Below are 18,514 nucleotides of genomic sequence, written 5' to 3' on the forward strand. Positions count from 1 at the left end.
CAACAATTCATCTCAAGAAATGGACCCGTAAGATCATGCGATTTAACGCCTTTAGACTATTTTTTGTGGGGCTACGTCAAGTCTAAAGTCTACAGAAATAAGCCAGCAACTATTCCAGCTTTGGAAGACAACATTTCCGAAGAAATTCGGGCTATTCCGGCCGAAATGCTCGAAAAAGTTGCCCAAAATTGGACTTTCCGAATGGACCACCTAAGACGCAGCCGCGGTCAACATTTAAATGAAATTATCTTCAAAAAGTAAATGTCATGAACCAATCTAACGTTTCAAATAAAGAACCGATGAGATTTTGCAGATTTTATGCGTTTTTTTTTTTTAAAAAGTTATCAAGCTCTTAAAAAATCACCCTTTACCATTCGGAAAGTGACAGATATTCAGTAAAAAGTTTAAAATTTACGAAATGGATCGCTATTCACTAGAAGAAAACTGGGTAATATTGACAGAGTGGGCATAAGATCGTTTGACCGAGGATGGTCAATTTTACCGAAAAATCATCATTTCGGACGAGGCTCATTTCTACCTCGGTGGTTACGTTAACAAGCAGAATTGGCGCATTTGGGGCACAGAAAACCTGCACGTAATCGTCGAGAAGCCAATGCACGCAGCACAAATTCATTCATTCAGTCTTCATTGTCAAGACGATCGATCGATTTGTATGAGCGCAAGTCTCCCGGAATTTGACGATAATTCGGCCAATGTTCTGATAAACATTCGTGATGAGTCGATCTTTCGTGAATCGATAAACGGCAGATGGAATTGATATCAAACCGCCGAAAGTATCAACCGGAATTGATCCCTTTCCAATTTTTAGCGAAGACGATGTAAAATGTCTTCGACAATGCCATTTTTGTTCGTATCCCATAACAGACGCGGATTTGAAGGCATTTGCATTCTAGTGATTATCATTTTCCCGCAATTGTAATTGCTGGCTTGCTTCTCAAAAAGTTGCACACACCGTATCATTCACAGTGCGCAATGACTCAAATGAAGTTGTAGTAGAAACAATCGTCGTTTTTCGGTTGGATTGTGTAAATTCGTCCTAATGCATTAGTTGATAACACACCTGGATGTCCATCTACTGCTTGCACTTGCTTTCTGCGTAATTATTTCTTCGACGATGCATTATATCAAGGTATTTCCGAGTGTCTTTGCAAACGGATCACTGACGAAGTTGAGAAAAAACTCATCAATGTTAATTTTGTTGCTGGCGGTGTTTCCACTGGCTGTACTATATTCCCTGGGTTGAAATACACTCTCTGGCCATTCTCCAAATTAACTGCGATACGCACAACAGTCGGAAAACGTTCATGAATTGCAAAATTCAATATCCTACAAAGCGCTTTATTGCAATTCACATATCGACTGTATCGTCCAAGACCAATAACCGCCATGTTGCTTCCTTTGGTGACGTATTTACAAACGTATTTGATCGATTACACCAAACTGCAATACTCAACATTGATATGAGTTTAGAATGTGAATTAGACAATAATGGTGAATATAGTACGTTTCATGGTTTGTCAACATCGATATTCACTCTTCTAAATTGAATGCTGAATGTTCTGCCATTGTCGTCCGGTGAACAACGCCGAGTGGATATCCATCATTTCTAGTTTGTGTTTCCGAAAGAAAAGCACTTCGATACTGTTTCGTGTATTTATTGTGAGACATACAAACCGAAGTGGGATTGTGGTGTCTGCAAGGTCCATGAACCTTATTGATTTTTATCACTTCGTATAATACTGGATCTTTCTTTGCATCAGGAATTTTCGCATGATTGAATGATTTCATCAATTTGATCTGGTGTAACCACCATCCACCATCCAAAGAAGAATGTGTGCGTGCGGCAAACCTCTTTTTTGCCACTCAACAGAGTACATCTAGCATCTAACAGCACCATACATGCGTTGCTTCAAGCTAATGTCCACTCAAGCTGTTGCTTGAAAAGTCTTGCTGTGACATCGTGACGATCGCTTGCTGATTGACCGCGATGCATAGTACCGCACGTATGGCATCGCATTCTGGGAGTACTCGTACATGTGCCTTGGGCTGCTAAAGTATGTTGATGCCAAAAAGAACGCCGACCGATATTAGCGCGACCTCTTCATGGCATCGTAACAAATTTCAATCTGTAATTGATCACTTTGTTTGCAACACACATAACATTTTCACTGAATAATTTTCAAAAATTTTTGAAGCAAACGCCAAATTTGAACGATTTATATAATTGAAAAACAAAACAAAAAAATTGAATGAAAAAATTTGTATGGAAAAAATTAACTTTTTGGAATTTTTAAATTTTCCGACTTTTCCTCATGAAAGATGTATTGACTACCAAATAATACACAGTATAGTTTCAGTATTTTCATATATTCAATGTATCAGTATTGTGTAATATAATATATAATAGCGTATGTATTCACTGCGCACTCGATGACTCTACTATCTTAACTGCGCACTCGATGACCCTCGTTATTACTCTACTCGCTCCTCGCTCGTTTTCCATTCGCATCGGTGGTGCTGCCAGTTGTCATCACTCACTAGAGTTGCCACATCCCTCCTATTTTTTTTAGCTTCAACTTAATCCCTTCTTGCTGAGCTGATGGTTGGTCGCCGGTGAACACGTTTGTAGGTGGTGATGTGACCTTAGCCGCTGACTCAGGACGTAGTGACCCTTGTGACATTCCTGTCTCCTCCGCGCCTGAATTTCTGGATAGTGTTGAATGTTGTTCAATTGGTGGATGTAACAATGTTCCTGGTGCTTTCTCTGACTCACTGGCTGGTTGTTGGTTAGCGGAGGGAATTTTCTTAACATGGCTGATGTTCCTCCGCAGCACCTTACCATCGCCTGAAAGCTGTGCCTCATCGCCTTGCCTTTTAACCACAACGTATTCGGTTGCATTGAAATTTGGTGTTAACTTGTGCGGGAATATAACGTTCATCAAAAGCACAATATCCCCAACAACATAACATTCATCACATAACTCACACTCATCATACAACACAACATTCAGCACACAACATACACCATCATACACGCAACCCCACGCAACAAACCAACCACACTACACACCACACGTTATCGTTTCACCACCTAACCGACCAAAAAGGATTGGTTAGATGGGGGTGAACTCAATTCGATTTCTACGCCCGTACGATAGAGTCACGTCTCGCCAGCTTTTTCACGTTTAATCCGCGTTTCGCTAATTTGTGGTACGAAGCAGAGAAAACCCCTTTTCGGTCGAGTGTGTGTGATTGTGCACCAGCAGCAGCAGTTTAGTGAGATTTTCTGTGGGCAATACCGACGCCAAAAGCTTCTGTGAAATTAAGAAACAAAAAAATATATACAACACTGTGAACCAGATTTAATTGTCCAGAAATACAAGTGGTTGAATTTTAAATTTAACGTATCTTTTACTTTAACATAGGCAACAGGGTTACATAGCCAAAGCTCACAGTAAGTATCCCCAGTGGAAATAAGTGAAAAGAACAAATGGTCCTTCGAGCCTCTCAGAAAGGCACCTAAGAAAAAAAAAAAAAAAACCAAACAACAAACGTAAATTAGAAACTGAAAAAATTAAAATTAAATACATAAAGAAAAAGTGCAAAAAAAAAGTGAAGAAAATTAATATTAACAAACAGCATAAAACGGGCGCGGTATAACACCAAACAAAGGTCAATAACCTCAAAATACATAAGCGGGCGCGGTTAATACAAAATAACTAACTAAAGAAACTAAAACGAAAGTGAAGTGACAATAGAAACGATACTGAAAAGTGCTGTTAAAAGAAATACATATATGTATAAAAGAATGCTCAAAGTGCAGTGCTAAAAGAACAAGAAAAATACGTACATACATAACGTATAAGTGACAAAACCCCAAAAAACATACGGCAGAACAAACAAGGAGTACAAGCAACGTGGGAACAGACTACAAATCCAACACGGAAAACCTCAAAAAGGAAACAAAAACCAAAAAAAGGAAAACGAGGAGAACACAAAGTATTGCAAAAAAACCCTTGACGGAAGAAAAAGTGAGTCCATTCCAATTTGATTTTTATAAAATTATGTATGCGCATATGTATGCTTGATATACAGTTGAAGCTGTAAGACGGCATACAGCTATTTAGAAATAACCCAACTGTTCTATACGAAAAATCGGTTAGACAGTTCGGTATATACATATGTATGTATAGGTACCGAAATAAATAAAAAAAAAATTGCGGTACCTGCCTAACGCTTATTTTGTGTTTGCAAACACACTATAATTTTCAAAAATCAAAAAAAAAAAAAAAATTTTTCAAAGTCAAGTATTATTACTTGCATGTTCTGGTGATACCCCTTGGGCTAAAAAAGCAACAAGCAGGATCGCCTATAATAAATAAGCAAAGGCGAGCAAAAAAAAAAAAAGAACATGCAAATGCATACATATGTACACAAATAAGTAAAGGTACTCGATCATGTAAGAGATACATACATACATATGGGCATATACATACATACAAAAATTTATGGGCAATCAAACTTTCCGCGCGAAATTTTATATGCCGTAATTAATATACATATATTCATGGACATATGGTACATACATAAATGAACTGTAAAAATTTTTGGAAAAACTGTTGTTACATAACTACCTGCCTTCAAGCTTACTTCGTGTCTCCAAACACACTACAAAAAAAAAAAAATAAAAATTTTTCAAAGTCAAGTATTCTTACTTGCAAGTTCTGGTGATACCCCTTGTGCTAACAAAGCAACAAGCAGGATCGCTTTAAAAATAAGCAAAGGCAGAAGAAAAAAAAAATATAACAACAACATAACAGTGGATATTTGTGTATGTACATATGTGTACATATGTATATCGCGATCCAACTATTCTCGTTATCTCTCTCACGTTGTCTCTCTTCGTAATATAACGTACCAATAAAAAGGTTACAAATACAAACATATCTACATACAAGTAATAATATATAAAATATATTTATTACTCCGGTCAGTGAACTTTAAAAGAAGAAAAAAGAAAAGCGGAACAAAACGGAACAAAACGGAATCGAAATCCATGTACAAGGAGGATATCCATAGCAACAATTAAAATTAACTAACATACATATTTATGTATGCGCATTCTTATCGAGTGTTTATCGCAATTTCGTTTTCGCGTGCTTTCTGAGCAAACGCAATTAACAAAACATTTACATACATACTCATATATTTAACATTAACATACATATATAATATTAATATATAAAAAATTGTATACTTGTTTTCCGTCATTTCGTTATATATGCATATAAGTTTACATACATACATACGTATATTTTTGCGTCATTTTTATTTTCCTTTTGCGTTCTTATCTCAAAGATAGACGTACTAAGGAATAATATACAAATTAATCGCGAGTATATCGCAGATACGTTTAAATAATACACGGTAAAAAAAAAAAAAAAAAAATTTAATAAAACAATTGCATACTAATACATACATATATAAAACAAAGGATTAATCGATTTATGCGGTGAATAAGCGTTCGCAAAGTCCTAAAATATATTTCATTTATCATAAAATTTATTATATTTACAAAATTTGGTTTTTTTTCAATACCAATTTTACAATTGTATTTCACACGAAATACTGACAAACATTTTTTACAACTCCAATTATACAATTCTATTTCTAACGAAATATTTACAAAAAATTTTGTATATAATTTCTCATCATACCAATTATACAATTGTAGTATTTCAAGCCAAACATTTTAAGCTCAAAGCTTCCAATTCAATTTAATTAATGCAATCTGACAAATCAAAAGAGGTTAAGCCAAAAACACCTCTATCATTAGAAATTCCGAAAATGGCTGATGAAGATAAACTACAAGGCACACCTGCTGAAGCTACACGCTCAAAGCAGAGTATAAAACAAAAAAGATCAAAAGATCAGACAATATCTAGATTCATCACTGAAAGTGACAGTTTTATAAGATATTGTACAAGATTTCAAGCTTCCCCTATTACTGACATCACAGAATCAGTTTTAAATATAAAACTAGAAAGTGTGAAACAATCTCTGGGCTCGCCTTCTGGCAGCGTACGATACAGTACTAGATACTGACGACGCAGAACTCCCAGAAAACGCAAAAGCTTCGGCGACAGCCAAGTGTGATAACTGCCGCGATCAGTATGAATTAACTAAGGGAATGATAACTGAACAAATAAGTTTAGTAAGGCCAAGTAGAGCCACTACTCCCCCTCCCAGAGTAGTTACAACACCAAAAGAAGACCTAGATAAAGGCATGTATCTCAAAGTACCAGCTTGTGATACTGAAGTTTTTAATGGATGTTATGATCAATGGCCGTCCTTCCGGGACATGTTCACTGCCGTTTATATAAACCATCCTAAACTATCACAAGCACAAAAGTTATACCATCTAAGGTACAAAACAAAAGGGGAAGCAGGCAGTATCGTCAAGCGATTCGCTTTAAATGACGAAAATTTTAAGCTGGCTTGGGAAGCACTAGTCGAAAGATACGAAAATGAAAGGGTTATGATAGAAAACCCAATAAAAACTTTATTGCATTTGCCAAAGATTCAACAAGAAACTAGCAAGGAGTTTCAAAACTTATACTCGACAGTGACCAACTGTTTATCAGTGTTAAAAACACAAAATATCTCCACAGAATCGTGGGACCCTATGATAGTAACCATTTGCGCAGAAACACTGCCTGATGCTGCTTTGCTACGATGGGAACAATCTCTAGTGGAAAGAAAAATAATGCCCACCTGGCAACAGATGAAAACATTCCTCACTGCTCAATACGAGATAGCTGAGCGAATAGACAAAAAAATTATAAATATAAAAAGTCATCAAAATGACTCAAGTAAAAACTTGTTTAAACCTCAAGCCAGCAATAATATGCCATACAATAGACACGTTAATAAAAGTCACACTTTCGTGTCAAACCAAACCAATAAATGGCAACCATTATGTGAAATTTGTAAGGGAGGTCATAACATAAGATCTTGCGAGAAATTCAAAAAATTATCCGTTTCTGACAGAAACAATCTTGTCAGACAACATAAACTTTGCATCAATTGTCTGTCGAATGCTCATACGACAAAAGACTGCGAAAGCAAATTTAGTTGTGTGTACTGTCAACGAAGACATCACTCACTGCTTCATATTACGAACTTTCAAAATATGAAGCAAACTCAATTCCATAAAACCACCGGGTTAGTCACTACAACCAAAAGTGATAATCCCGAAATCTCAAATCCCGAAAAAAGGGAAGAACAACCATGTTGCTCTAAAGCAGCAAAAATTCAAGCTCTTCATTCAGAGAATGAAAGCAAAATTCTTTTACCCACCGCGGTCATCGCTATTGAACATAGAGGAGAATTATTCAAACTAAGAGCATTAATAGATCAAGGTTCTCAAAGATCCTTTATATCATCTAAAGCTCAAAATCGGCTAAAATTGCCTGTCAAAATTTCAAACTTCCAAATTTCAGGAATGGGCGGAAGAATTATCCAAAATTCGAACAAAATATGCCCAATTACCATAGTATCTCCAAATGCGGATATTAGAATAGATGCGCAAGCCATCGTTCTACCGCAACTTACAAATTTGCTTCCAAGCTGTGAAGTAAATAAAAAGCAATGGGGAAAAATGCTCATATCTCAAATTAGCAGACCCCAACTGCCATACCCCATCACAAATCGATGTGTTGTTAGGTAGTGACTTAATACCTCAAATAATTCTTGAAGGTATAGAAAAAAATATCCAATAAATTGTTAGCCCAAAATACAATCTTTGGGTGGATATTAAGTGGCCAAGTCACAGAAAAAATTAATTCTTTTACAACTGAAGTTGAAAATATTTCAAACGAATATTTAAATAATGAACTCAAAAAATTCTGGGAAGTAGAAGAATTGCCTCAGACTACTCAACTTTCAGAAGAAGATCAGGCATGCGAAGCCTATTACAAGTCCACAACAACAAGAAACGAACATGGTCGTTATGTTGTGCGACTACCATTCAAACCAACTTTTCCTGAAACCATAGCTCTAGGCCACTCTAGAATATCAGCAGTCCAGCAATTTCTAAGCCTGGAAAAAAGCCTGATGAAAAAAAGTGAGCTCAAATCAGCATATGATAATGTGATGGACGAGTATCTAGACCTCAATCATATGGAAGAAACTGTACCATATGAAAAAGTATCTAAAGGTAGATATTTATCTTTTTATCTGCCACATCACGGGGTAATACGACCTGATAAACTCACAACAAAAGTACGAGTGGTTTTCAATGCCTCAAAGTGTACGAGCTCAGGCAAATCACTGAACGACGTACTATATACGGGCCCAACCTTACAACCTGATCTCATGCTGTTAATATTAAATTGGCGCATGTTTAAATACGTTTTTAATGGGGATGTAGAGAAAATGTACAGACAAATTCTAGTACATGAAGATGACCAAGATTTCCAGCGTATAGTCTTCCGCAAATCAAGTAATAGTCCAATCAGCGACTATAAACTTAAAACCGTCACCTTTGGCATCAATTGCGCACCCTATTTGGCGATCAGGACACTACATGAAGTGGCAAAAACAAATGCAACAAATTTGCCTTTAGCATCTTCTGTGTTGCAAACACAAACATACGTGGACGACATACTATCAGGTAGCCACAGTCTGTCCTTAGCGTGCGAATCACTATCTCAAGTGATCAAAGCACTAAATTCAGCGGGATTCCCCTTAAAGAAAATTACTTCAAATCACCCTGATATAATAAAAGACATTAAAAAAGAAGACTTATTAGATACAGACTTCCTTAAATTTGAAAAGGCTAGTACAACTAAAACTCTAGGAATTCAATGGAATGCGATAACAGATCAATTCTCATATACAATTGAGTCAATATCTGCAATGTCCGCCATTACAAAACGCCAAATACTTTCCTCGGTGGCAAAACTTTTCGACCCCGCAGGATGGCTTTCGCCAATAATGATTCAAGCAAAAATCCTCATTCAAGAATTGTGGCAAGACGGCACTGAATGGGATGAACAGGTAAAACCTTTACGTTTAACAAAATGGGTACAATTTGCTAACAATTTACATACTATATCTGAAATTCGAATCCCTCGATGGGTAAATTTCACTCCTAACATTAACGCAGAATTACACGGTTTCTGTGATGCCTCTGAAAAGGCGTATTGCGCAACAGTGTACGTACGCACTCAGTACGATAACAAAATATCTTCACACCTCTTGGTAGCCAAAGCCAAAGTTGCACCTTTGAAGACACTCAGTCTGCCACGGCTTGAACTGAATGGTGCTCTTCTGTTAGCAAAATTAATTTCCATAGTCCAAACCCATCTCAAATTAAACGATCATAAAATGTATCTTTGGTCAGATTCAGAGATAGTTTTAGCATGGTTAGAAAAACCACCCTATTGCTGGAAGACCTATGTATCTAACCGAATATCCCAAATTCTAGACTTAGTTGGCCCAGCAAAATGGCAACATGTTGCAAGTGCAGATAACCCAGCGGATCTTGGGACAAGAGGTTGCAAGCCACTGCACCTCACCAGCACTACACTCTGGTGGAATGGTCCAACATGGCTAACAGAATCACAAGAATTCTGGCCAAAGTCCCCCGCCCGTAATATAATACCGCCGGAAAGTCGGAAAATTGAAAATTTTCATATCACTCCAGAAGAGGATGATATTCTCCATCGATTTTCGTCATTTGCTAGAGCACTAAGAGTAGTCGCTTACATGCACAAATTCATTCAAAGACTTAAACTAAAAATGAAAGGAGCACCAAATGATCCTTGCGTACAACTAACGCATTCCGACTTGCAACATGCCAAGGTCAGTCTAATATTATATACACAAACTCGCTATTTCAGCAAAGAGAAATCAAAGTTGCTCGAAAAGCGACCTCTCGAAAAGGGAAGCTCACTTCTCGTATTAAATCCATTCTTGGATTCTAAGGGATTAATAAGGGCAAATGGAAGATTGGCGAACTCCAGCCTTAGTTATAACGAACGGCATCCCATTATTATACCTGAGAAATCCCGTTTTACTCATTTATTCTTAATATACCTTCACCAGCTTACACTACATGGTGAGCATCGCTTGATGCAGCAAATGGTCCGACAAGAATTTTATATACCGCGACTAAAGCCACAACTTAAAAAGACGGTTTTTATGTGCAAACAATGTACCTTGTACAAACATAAAATGCGTACGCAGATCATGGCAGCTTTACCACCTGAACGCTGCAATTATGCTCTACCTTTTACTATAACTGGGGTTGATTTTGCTGGACCTTTCCAGATAAAGGCCTCGATGTTAAGATCTTCTTCCTTTAGAAAAGGGTATGTGGCTGTTTTTTGTATGTTTTACGACAAAGGCAGTACACCTAGAGCTTTGTTCAGATCTGACAACTGCGGCTTTCCTCGCAGCATTTGCACGCTTTGTCGGACGACGCGGATTTCCCTCAAAGATTATGAGCGACAATGGGAAAACCTTTATTGGAGCTCAAAGAGCCACCGAGAAAGAGTTCATAAACTTTATGAAAGAAGTATCCCCTGAAATAGTTAAAAAATATGCACCTCAAGGGATCGATTGGCAGTTTATACCTCCATGTTCTCCACACATGGGCGGACTTTGGGAATCAGCAGTCAAAAGCTTTAAGTCCCATTTAAAGAAAACGGCTGGTAATCATAAATTTAATTATGAGGAGTTTACTACACTACTCACTCGTATTGAAGCCGTATTAAATTCAAGACCCATATCACCACTCTCGCAAGATCCCTCCGATTTCACAGCTCTTACACCTGGACACTTCCTCAGAGGAGCTCCTCTTCTCGCCATACCTGAGACAGAAGGAGACTCACTCACTTTAATAAATCGATGGGAAAGAATCAAGATTCTCCATCATGAATTCAGCCACAGATGGAAGGAAGACTATCTAAAAGATCTCCATAAGAGATATCGATGGAAAACGATCCAGAAGGAACCCAGTACAGGCGAATGCGTCATCATACAGGACGAATGCCTTCCCCCAACCGAATGGCGACTAGGTCGCATTGAAAAGGTACATCGGGGACGAGATGGTCATATAAGAGTAGTAGATGTGCGAACACAAACTGGCCTACTAACTCGACCACTAGTAAAATTGTGTTTTCTTCCAAATACCGAAGAACCGATCACCGAAAACAAGCGAACGCAAACGCAAAACGCAAACGCATAAAATAAAACAATAATTAATTAAAAATATACCGTTTTACAATCCGTACGTACAAACCAAAACCATAATGAACGCGATTAATAATAAACAACAAAATCCATATCTAAATAATATATAATACATATAAATAAATATAAGCAATATACAATATATAAATACATACTTCTATATATAGTACACCCATATACATATATAATGCGTAGCATATTTCATACTACTACCAAAACCAAGTTAATATACATATTCCTATTCCACTAGAAATGGACGTAGAAGAAACCCGCAATAACCCCCAGTCGGTGAGGTCCGCAAGCAGTGCCAATGCAGCATCCGCTGCACCCATCGCCGCACCAAGGAGGCAACAAGGCACAAGCCCGCCCAGCCAATCATCCGGTCAACCAGTGAGGGAAGCGGTCGAAGAGCAGTTCGAGGAGTATGTGCCGCCGCGATGCAGCCTGTGCCATCGACCCCATGTCCTGAAGCGGTGTACAATTTTCAAGGCGATGACGCCCGCTCAGCGCCAGCAGATCGCTAGAGCCCACGGCCACTGCATGACATGCTTGGCAGACACGCACGCTACGTTGGAGTGCATGTCCGACGGGTCGTGTCAGTACTGCCGCCGACCGCATCATACCCTATTTCACCGCTTCCCTCGACGCTCGGTTCAATCAACGCCCGCCAGTCAGCGGCATGGTCAACAGCGGCACCATCAGCATGGGAGTCATGTTCAACGCCGACGAGCCCATCGCTCTACGCAACCCCGAGGTGCACGTTCGCAGACGCCACCACATCATCATCATCGTAACCATCGAAAGGCGACGAGTTTCAGCGCTGTAGTAAGCACCCTCCAGAAACTGCAGCGGCTTCTAGGCAATTAACTCGCCTAGGGGGGCCGGGATGTTTATGCGACTTCATGGCATCTCACCCCTCACCACAACATTCATCACACCACACAACATTCAGCACACAACATAACATTCATCACATAACTCACACTCATCTACAACACAACATTCAGCACACAACATACACCATCATACATGCAACCCCACGCAACAAACCAACCACGCTACACACCACACGTTATCGTTTCACCACCTAACCGATCAAAAAGGATTGGTTAGATGGGGGTGAACACAATTCGATTTCTACGCCCGTACGATAGAGCCACGTCTCGCCAGCCTTTTCACGTTAGATCCGCGTTTCGCTAATTTGTGGTACGAAGCAGAGAAAACCCCTTTTCGGTCGAGTGTGTGTGATTGTGCACCAGCAGCAGCAGTTTAGTGAGATTTTCTGTGGGCAATACCGACGCCAAAAGCTTCTGTGAAATTAAGAAACAAAAAAAAAATAAAAACAACACTGTGAACCAGATTTAATTGTCCAGAAATACAAGTGGTTGAATTTTAAATTTAACGTATCTTTTACTTTAACATAGGCAACAGGGTTACATAGCCAAAGCTCACAGTAAGTATCCCCAGTGGAAATAAGTGAAAAAAACAGTTGCATTGAAATTTGGTGTTAACTTGTGCGGGAATATAACGTTTTTCAAAAGCACAATATCCCCAACTCCTATGTCCGAGCTTTTCGCCGTTCTGGCTGCATCAGCCTTCTCTTTCCCCTTATGTTTATTTATGCAGTCCAAGTCTCTTGCCGACAAATCACCGATTTCTTGTGTTAGATCACGTATGTCTGGGATCTTGTCACGAATGGTCCGATTGAACATTAATTCCGTTGGTGTAGCCCCGGTTGTGCTGTGAGGTGTCACATTGTACATCATTAATGCTGGTATTGTCACTGGCGAAGCGAATGCATTGGCGAGTCGAATGTTTTAGGCGAAAATTCGCCATGTTCATATTGTGACTGGCGAATGAACACATTCGCTCAGCTTTTTTGTTGCCATACTAAAATAATTGAGATATGTCACACGAGTTCATCCGAAATTGATATATTTGACGTATTATTGTTATTGTTTTGAAATTTTATTATTCGCTTATTCGTTATTGTGTTTTGAAATTTTACCGTGATTATATACATATGTAAATAACTACAATGAAATAACTAATAAAATAATAATACAAATAAATAACTATAAAAAATTTTTCTGTTGTATTTAGAAATTTCATTACATACCGATTAATATTTTGCATAAACCGACAAGGCTTTCTTGCGTTTCTGCTTGCTTCTCCAAAGCCTTCATACGCAAATTTTCGCGCTCCTCCACTCTGCTTGTAGGTGCTTGCCTAGACGTAATGCTAACATTTGCAGCCTGTTCATGCTGAACCTCGACATCTTCCAGATGTTCTTCTTCTAAATATGCAGGTGCAGGTGCAGGTGCAGTGCTTCCAAATGCGGCTCCGATTGGATTCAATGCCTGCTGGAAACTGAGCAACTCGTCCACGGCCTGCTCCAAAGGCGTTAAACTGCGTTGGGTGTATGGTCCTCTACCTGTGGCTGCAATCTCTTTTCGATTTTCTTTTTTAACTTTAACTTGTAGTCCAACCAAACCTAAGAAATACACAAATCAATACAGATATGTACATATATGCAATCAAAATTGTTATTCCATTCGCTGCCACTACGTATTGGAGGGCCGATATTGTTTAACTCTGAAGCAATACCTTCCCTTAACTCCGTCCCACTTTTTTTTTGTTGAGCCAAACGGCGCCATTCCTCTGGCTAACTCAGGATTTCCTTCCATCAACTTCAACTTCAAATTCCTTTTGAGTAGTTCGTTTTATTCTAAAAATAATTAAATTTGTAATGAATTAAATACAATAAATAAATTTTTAAAATTTTACTCACGTTTTCTCCATTATTAATTAGATTCTCGAATCAAATAAACGTTCGCCAAATTTTAACAGTTGAGGCGAAGCGAATTTTATAAATTCGCAAGTGACAGTACTAAATATTCATTTTCGCTAGTTCTTTCGCCACTTCGTGGCGAATTTACTGTGCGCTCGCTACTCGCAATTCGAAATAGCGAAATTCGCCTAAAATTTCATTCGCTTCGCTAGTGACAATACCAGCAATAAGTATTTCTGTATCTCTGACTTATAGTTCACCTTGTTAGAGTGGGCAATTTTCAAACGCTTTACTAGTGATCGATTTATATTCTCGACCTCTCCGTTAGCTTGAGGCCAGTACGGCGGTGTTGTGACTAGCTCGATGTTATTCTCTCTACAGAATTCTTTAAACTCATTGCTCACATATTGCCCCCCATTGTCAGTACGCAAGGATTTAGGTAACCCTAGTCTAGAGAAGATGTCTTTCATTGATTTTATAACAGCTTCGGAACTTATTTTCCTTAAGAACACAACCTCTTGATAGCGCGAGAAATAGTCGATCAATACGAGTACATATTCGCCATTTGGGAAGAGGACCTATTAAATCCGTTGCCACACATTGCCATGGTCCGTCGGGGAATCTGTGTCTTTGCAGTGGGGTTGGATTATTTGGTAGTGATAAATTCTCGGCAATTTTTTACAAAACGTTCGACCTCTCTGTCATCGCCGACTCCCCTGGGTGCCCTTCGTGTGCGAGTTCCAGTACTCTTTGCCGTAGAGATTCGGGAATCACAATGCGTCTCCCACGCAGGAGTATATTGCCTAGCACCGAAAGTTCTAGTGGGAACGGATAATATATATTGGATGTTCCCGAGCTCCACGAGTTGTTACTTATGTGAGTGATTGCATCAGATATATGATCATCCTCTGTACTTTTTTTATCAATGACGGTTACTGTAAGAGTTGCTGGCACGGAACTACACACGATTTGGAAAACATTATCTTCACAGTTGCTGTCAAATATGTCACTACTTGAAAACTTGACTAGTCTCGATAAAGGGTCCGCTATGTTTTCCCTTCCAGCACGATAAATTACTTTAAATTTGAAAGCTTGCAGTCGTAGAAGCCAACGTTCAATTCTGGCAGGTGGCTTGGATGTCGGTTTAAAAATAGCTTCAAGGGGTTTGTGGTCTGTGACCAATTCGAATTGTAATCCTGCTAAATAATAATAAAGTTTCTCTACTGCCCACACTAAAGCCAAGCTTTCTTTCTCTGTTTGCGAATATCTTTTTGAAGTTATACTTCTTATACGACGTCGGAAAAGGTTGCGATAGATTCTGGTTGCGCAACCTTCCATATAAAAGTAACGCAAAGTTGCACAACCTCGCTCCAACCATATGAATGTAACGCAACCTTGTCTGCGAAGATGTGCGAGCAGCAAGCGAAGCGGTGACAATCGGCGATCGTTTGTTCGTTTCTTTCGGCACAGCTCGGCCGACACAACAACACAACACAATGTTGCCATGCTTATGCTGTTGTTGTTTTTGTAGAACAATGTTTCAATTTTTGGTTGGTGACATATTCACATGTGTGCGCATGTGTATGTTTGTATGCTTGTGCATTATTGAAGTTATAGTTCTTTTTCTTTCGTTTGCCTTTCTGCGAATTCTCAACTATTTTGTGTGACTTTTAATTGAAATACTCTGCGTTGGCCTTTCAGAATCACACAGAATCATTTCTGTGGTTTTTGAAATTGACCCACGAGGACGAGGTATATCGTTTTATCTGGGAGCGTGAGATTTAAGAAAATCGCTCGCTTACAAGGGATAAAACGACTTCTGAGTGGCGATTTTAATGAATAAATTCACAGAATCATTTCTATGCTTTTGGAAATCAATACTAATAAATATTTTTTTCTTACTAATAGAAAATAAATTTATCACAGCAATATACCTAAACATATACATAATATTGCTGTGATAAATTTAATTTCTATTAGTAAGCAAAAAATTAATAATAAATTTATTAAGACTATACTTCTCAGGGCATCACAGCAATGTTATGTACAGTCACACAATAAAGTCTACATACCCCCCGAAAATTGCAATTCTGAGTTATCTATGCACAATGGAAAAACAAAATACATACCAAACGAACTCTTATTAAGAGCAATAAGATATTTTGACAATTTTTTTTTTAATTTTTCTATATTTATTAAAAATATTTCATAAAAATTGTTTTCCAAACACAGAAAAGTCTACATACGGCAACACGAAAATGTGGATAAAATGCAGCCCTGTATACCAGCAGTGCTACCAACTATCTCAAGCGTCTTTATAGTGTACCGTTATTTGTAAATAAGCTAATTTCCATACTTTTAATATTTTCAATGTGGTATTATTTTAAAATGAGTAAAGAAATTAGTGTTGAAGTACGAAAACTAGTTATAAATTATCATAAAGACAAAAAATCTTTACGTGAGATAGGAAAACTAGTAGGACGTCCAAAGTCAACCGTTCAAACAATAATTCGGAATTATAATATAACGAAAAGTGTACAAAGCAAGCCGAGGATTGGCCGTCCGCCTAAGCTTTCATCAAGAGCAAAGCGTAAAATTGTGGCAGAAGTTCAAGAAAATCCCAGAATTTCGGCATCCAGTGCATCCAGAAACTGTACGAAAGTGTTTAAGAGATAGCGGATTTCATAGTCGTGTACCCAGGAAAAAACCGTTTATTAGTGCAATTAATAAACAAAAACGTGTTGATTTTGCAACAAAATATATTGAAGCAGATGAATGTTTTTGGGCCAATGTCTTATTTAGCGATGAAAGCAAGTTCAACTTGTTTGGTTGTGATGGGAAACAAAAAATTTGGCGCAAAAACAAAGAAGCGTTATTATCCAAAAATTTGCTTCCTACAGTCAAACACGGAGGCGGTTCCGTAATGGTGTGGGGTTGCATGTCAGCGGCTGGGGTGGGTAATTTAGTGTTTATCGAAACAACAATGGATCGTATGGTGTATCTGAACTTATTAAAAGATAATCTGAGGCAATCCGCAGATAAAATTGGTCTTGCAGAGGGTTGGTACTTCCAGCAAGATAATGACCCAAAGCATACTGCACGTATTGTTAAAGAATGGCTGCTATATAAAGTACCTCATCAACTTCATTCTCCTCCCCAGTCGCCTGATTTGAACCCCATAGAGCATTTATGGGATGAATTAGATCGTCGTATTAGAAAAAGAATGATAAAAAACAAACAGGACCTAAAAAAAGCACTACTAGAGGAATGGGATCTTATTTCAACAGACTATACCAAAAAAATTGTTTTTTCAATGAAAAACCGATTAAACGCTGTTCTGCACAGTCGAGGTGGTCCCACTAAATATTGAATTAAATATTATTATTACTCTTTTTTGTAGAAAATACGTTTTGGTTAGGAGTATGTAGACTTTTCTGTGTTTGGAAAACAATTTTTATGAAATATTTTTAATAAATATATAAAAATTAAAAAAAATTTGTCAAAATATCTTATTGCTCTTAATAAGAGTTCGTTTGGTATGTATTTTGTTTTTCCATTGTGCATAGATGACTCAGAATTGCAATTTTCGGGGGGGTATGTAGACTTTATTGTGTGACTGTATATGTATATACATATTATGCATATGTATTGCTGTGATAAATTTATTGCGAAAGCAAATGTTCTACAAAGTATGTATATTTCTATACTTAAACAAAATTATTAGAACCATCGTATGTTTCTTGCATTCATAACCAAATCATACTTAAGTCAGCGCAACCTAACTGTCAATGGTGGTGTTGTTGGTAAGCGCTTGGAAGGTCAAGATGCTAACACAGGTCCCAGGTTCGAATCCCGACAGAATAAATTTTTAATTTTTTGCTTTTAACATCGTATACTATACAAATTAATATTTTTCTTACTAATAAAAATTAAATTTATCACAACAATATTATGTATATGTATATACATATTATGTATATGTATATTGCTGTGATAAATTTATTGCGAAAGCAAATGTTCTACAAAGTATGTATATTTCTATACTTAAACAAAATTATTAGAACCATCGTATGTTTCTTGCATTCATAACCACATCATACTTAAGTCAGCGCAACCTAATTGTCAATGGTGGTGTTGGTGGTAAGCGCTTGGAAGGTCAAGATGCCAACACAGGTCCCAGGATCGAATCCCGACAGAATAAATTTTTAATTTTTTGCTTTTAACATCGTATACTATAAAAATAAATATTTTTCTTTATTTTAATTTCTATTAGTAAGAAAAATATTTATTTGTATAGTATACGATGTTAAAAGGCATACATCTTGTGTATCTGCACATGCTAATATGAGTGTATGTATACGCATGTGCGCGCATTGACTTGCATGTTCATACATTCATATATACTTATATGTATATATTGCATACATTGCCGAACAAATAAAT

At 37.7% G+C, this 18,514-nt stretch overlaps 1 pseudogene; it reads left to right on the forward strand.

Annotated features, from left to right (window-relative positions):
* The first annotated feature begins 15,769 nt into the window (after positions 1-15,769).
* Positions 15,770-15,899, forward strand: LOC125775923 (small nucleolar RNA U3; annotated as a pseudogene).
* Positions 15,900-18,514: the final 2,615 nt, after the last annotated feature.

The sequence above is a fragment of the Bactrocera dorsalis genome, chromosome 1 (genome assembly GCF_023373825.1).
Source record: "Bactrocera dorsalis isolate Fly_Bdor chromosome 1, ASM2337382v1, whole genome shotgun sequence".
NCBI lineage: Eukaryota > Metazoa > Arthropoda > Insecta > Diptera > Tephritidae > Bactrocera > Bactrocera dorsalis.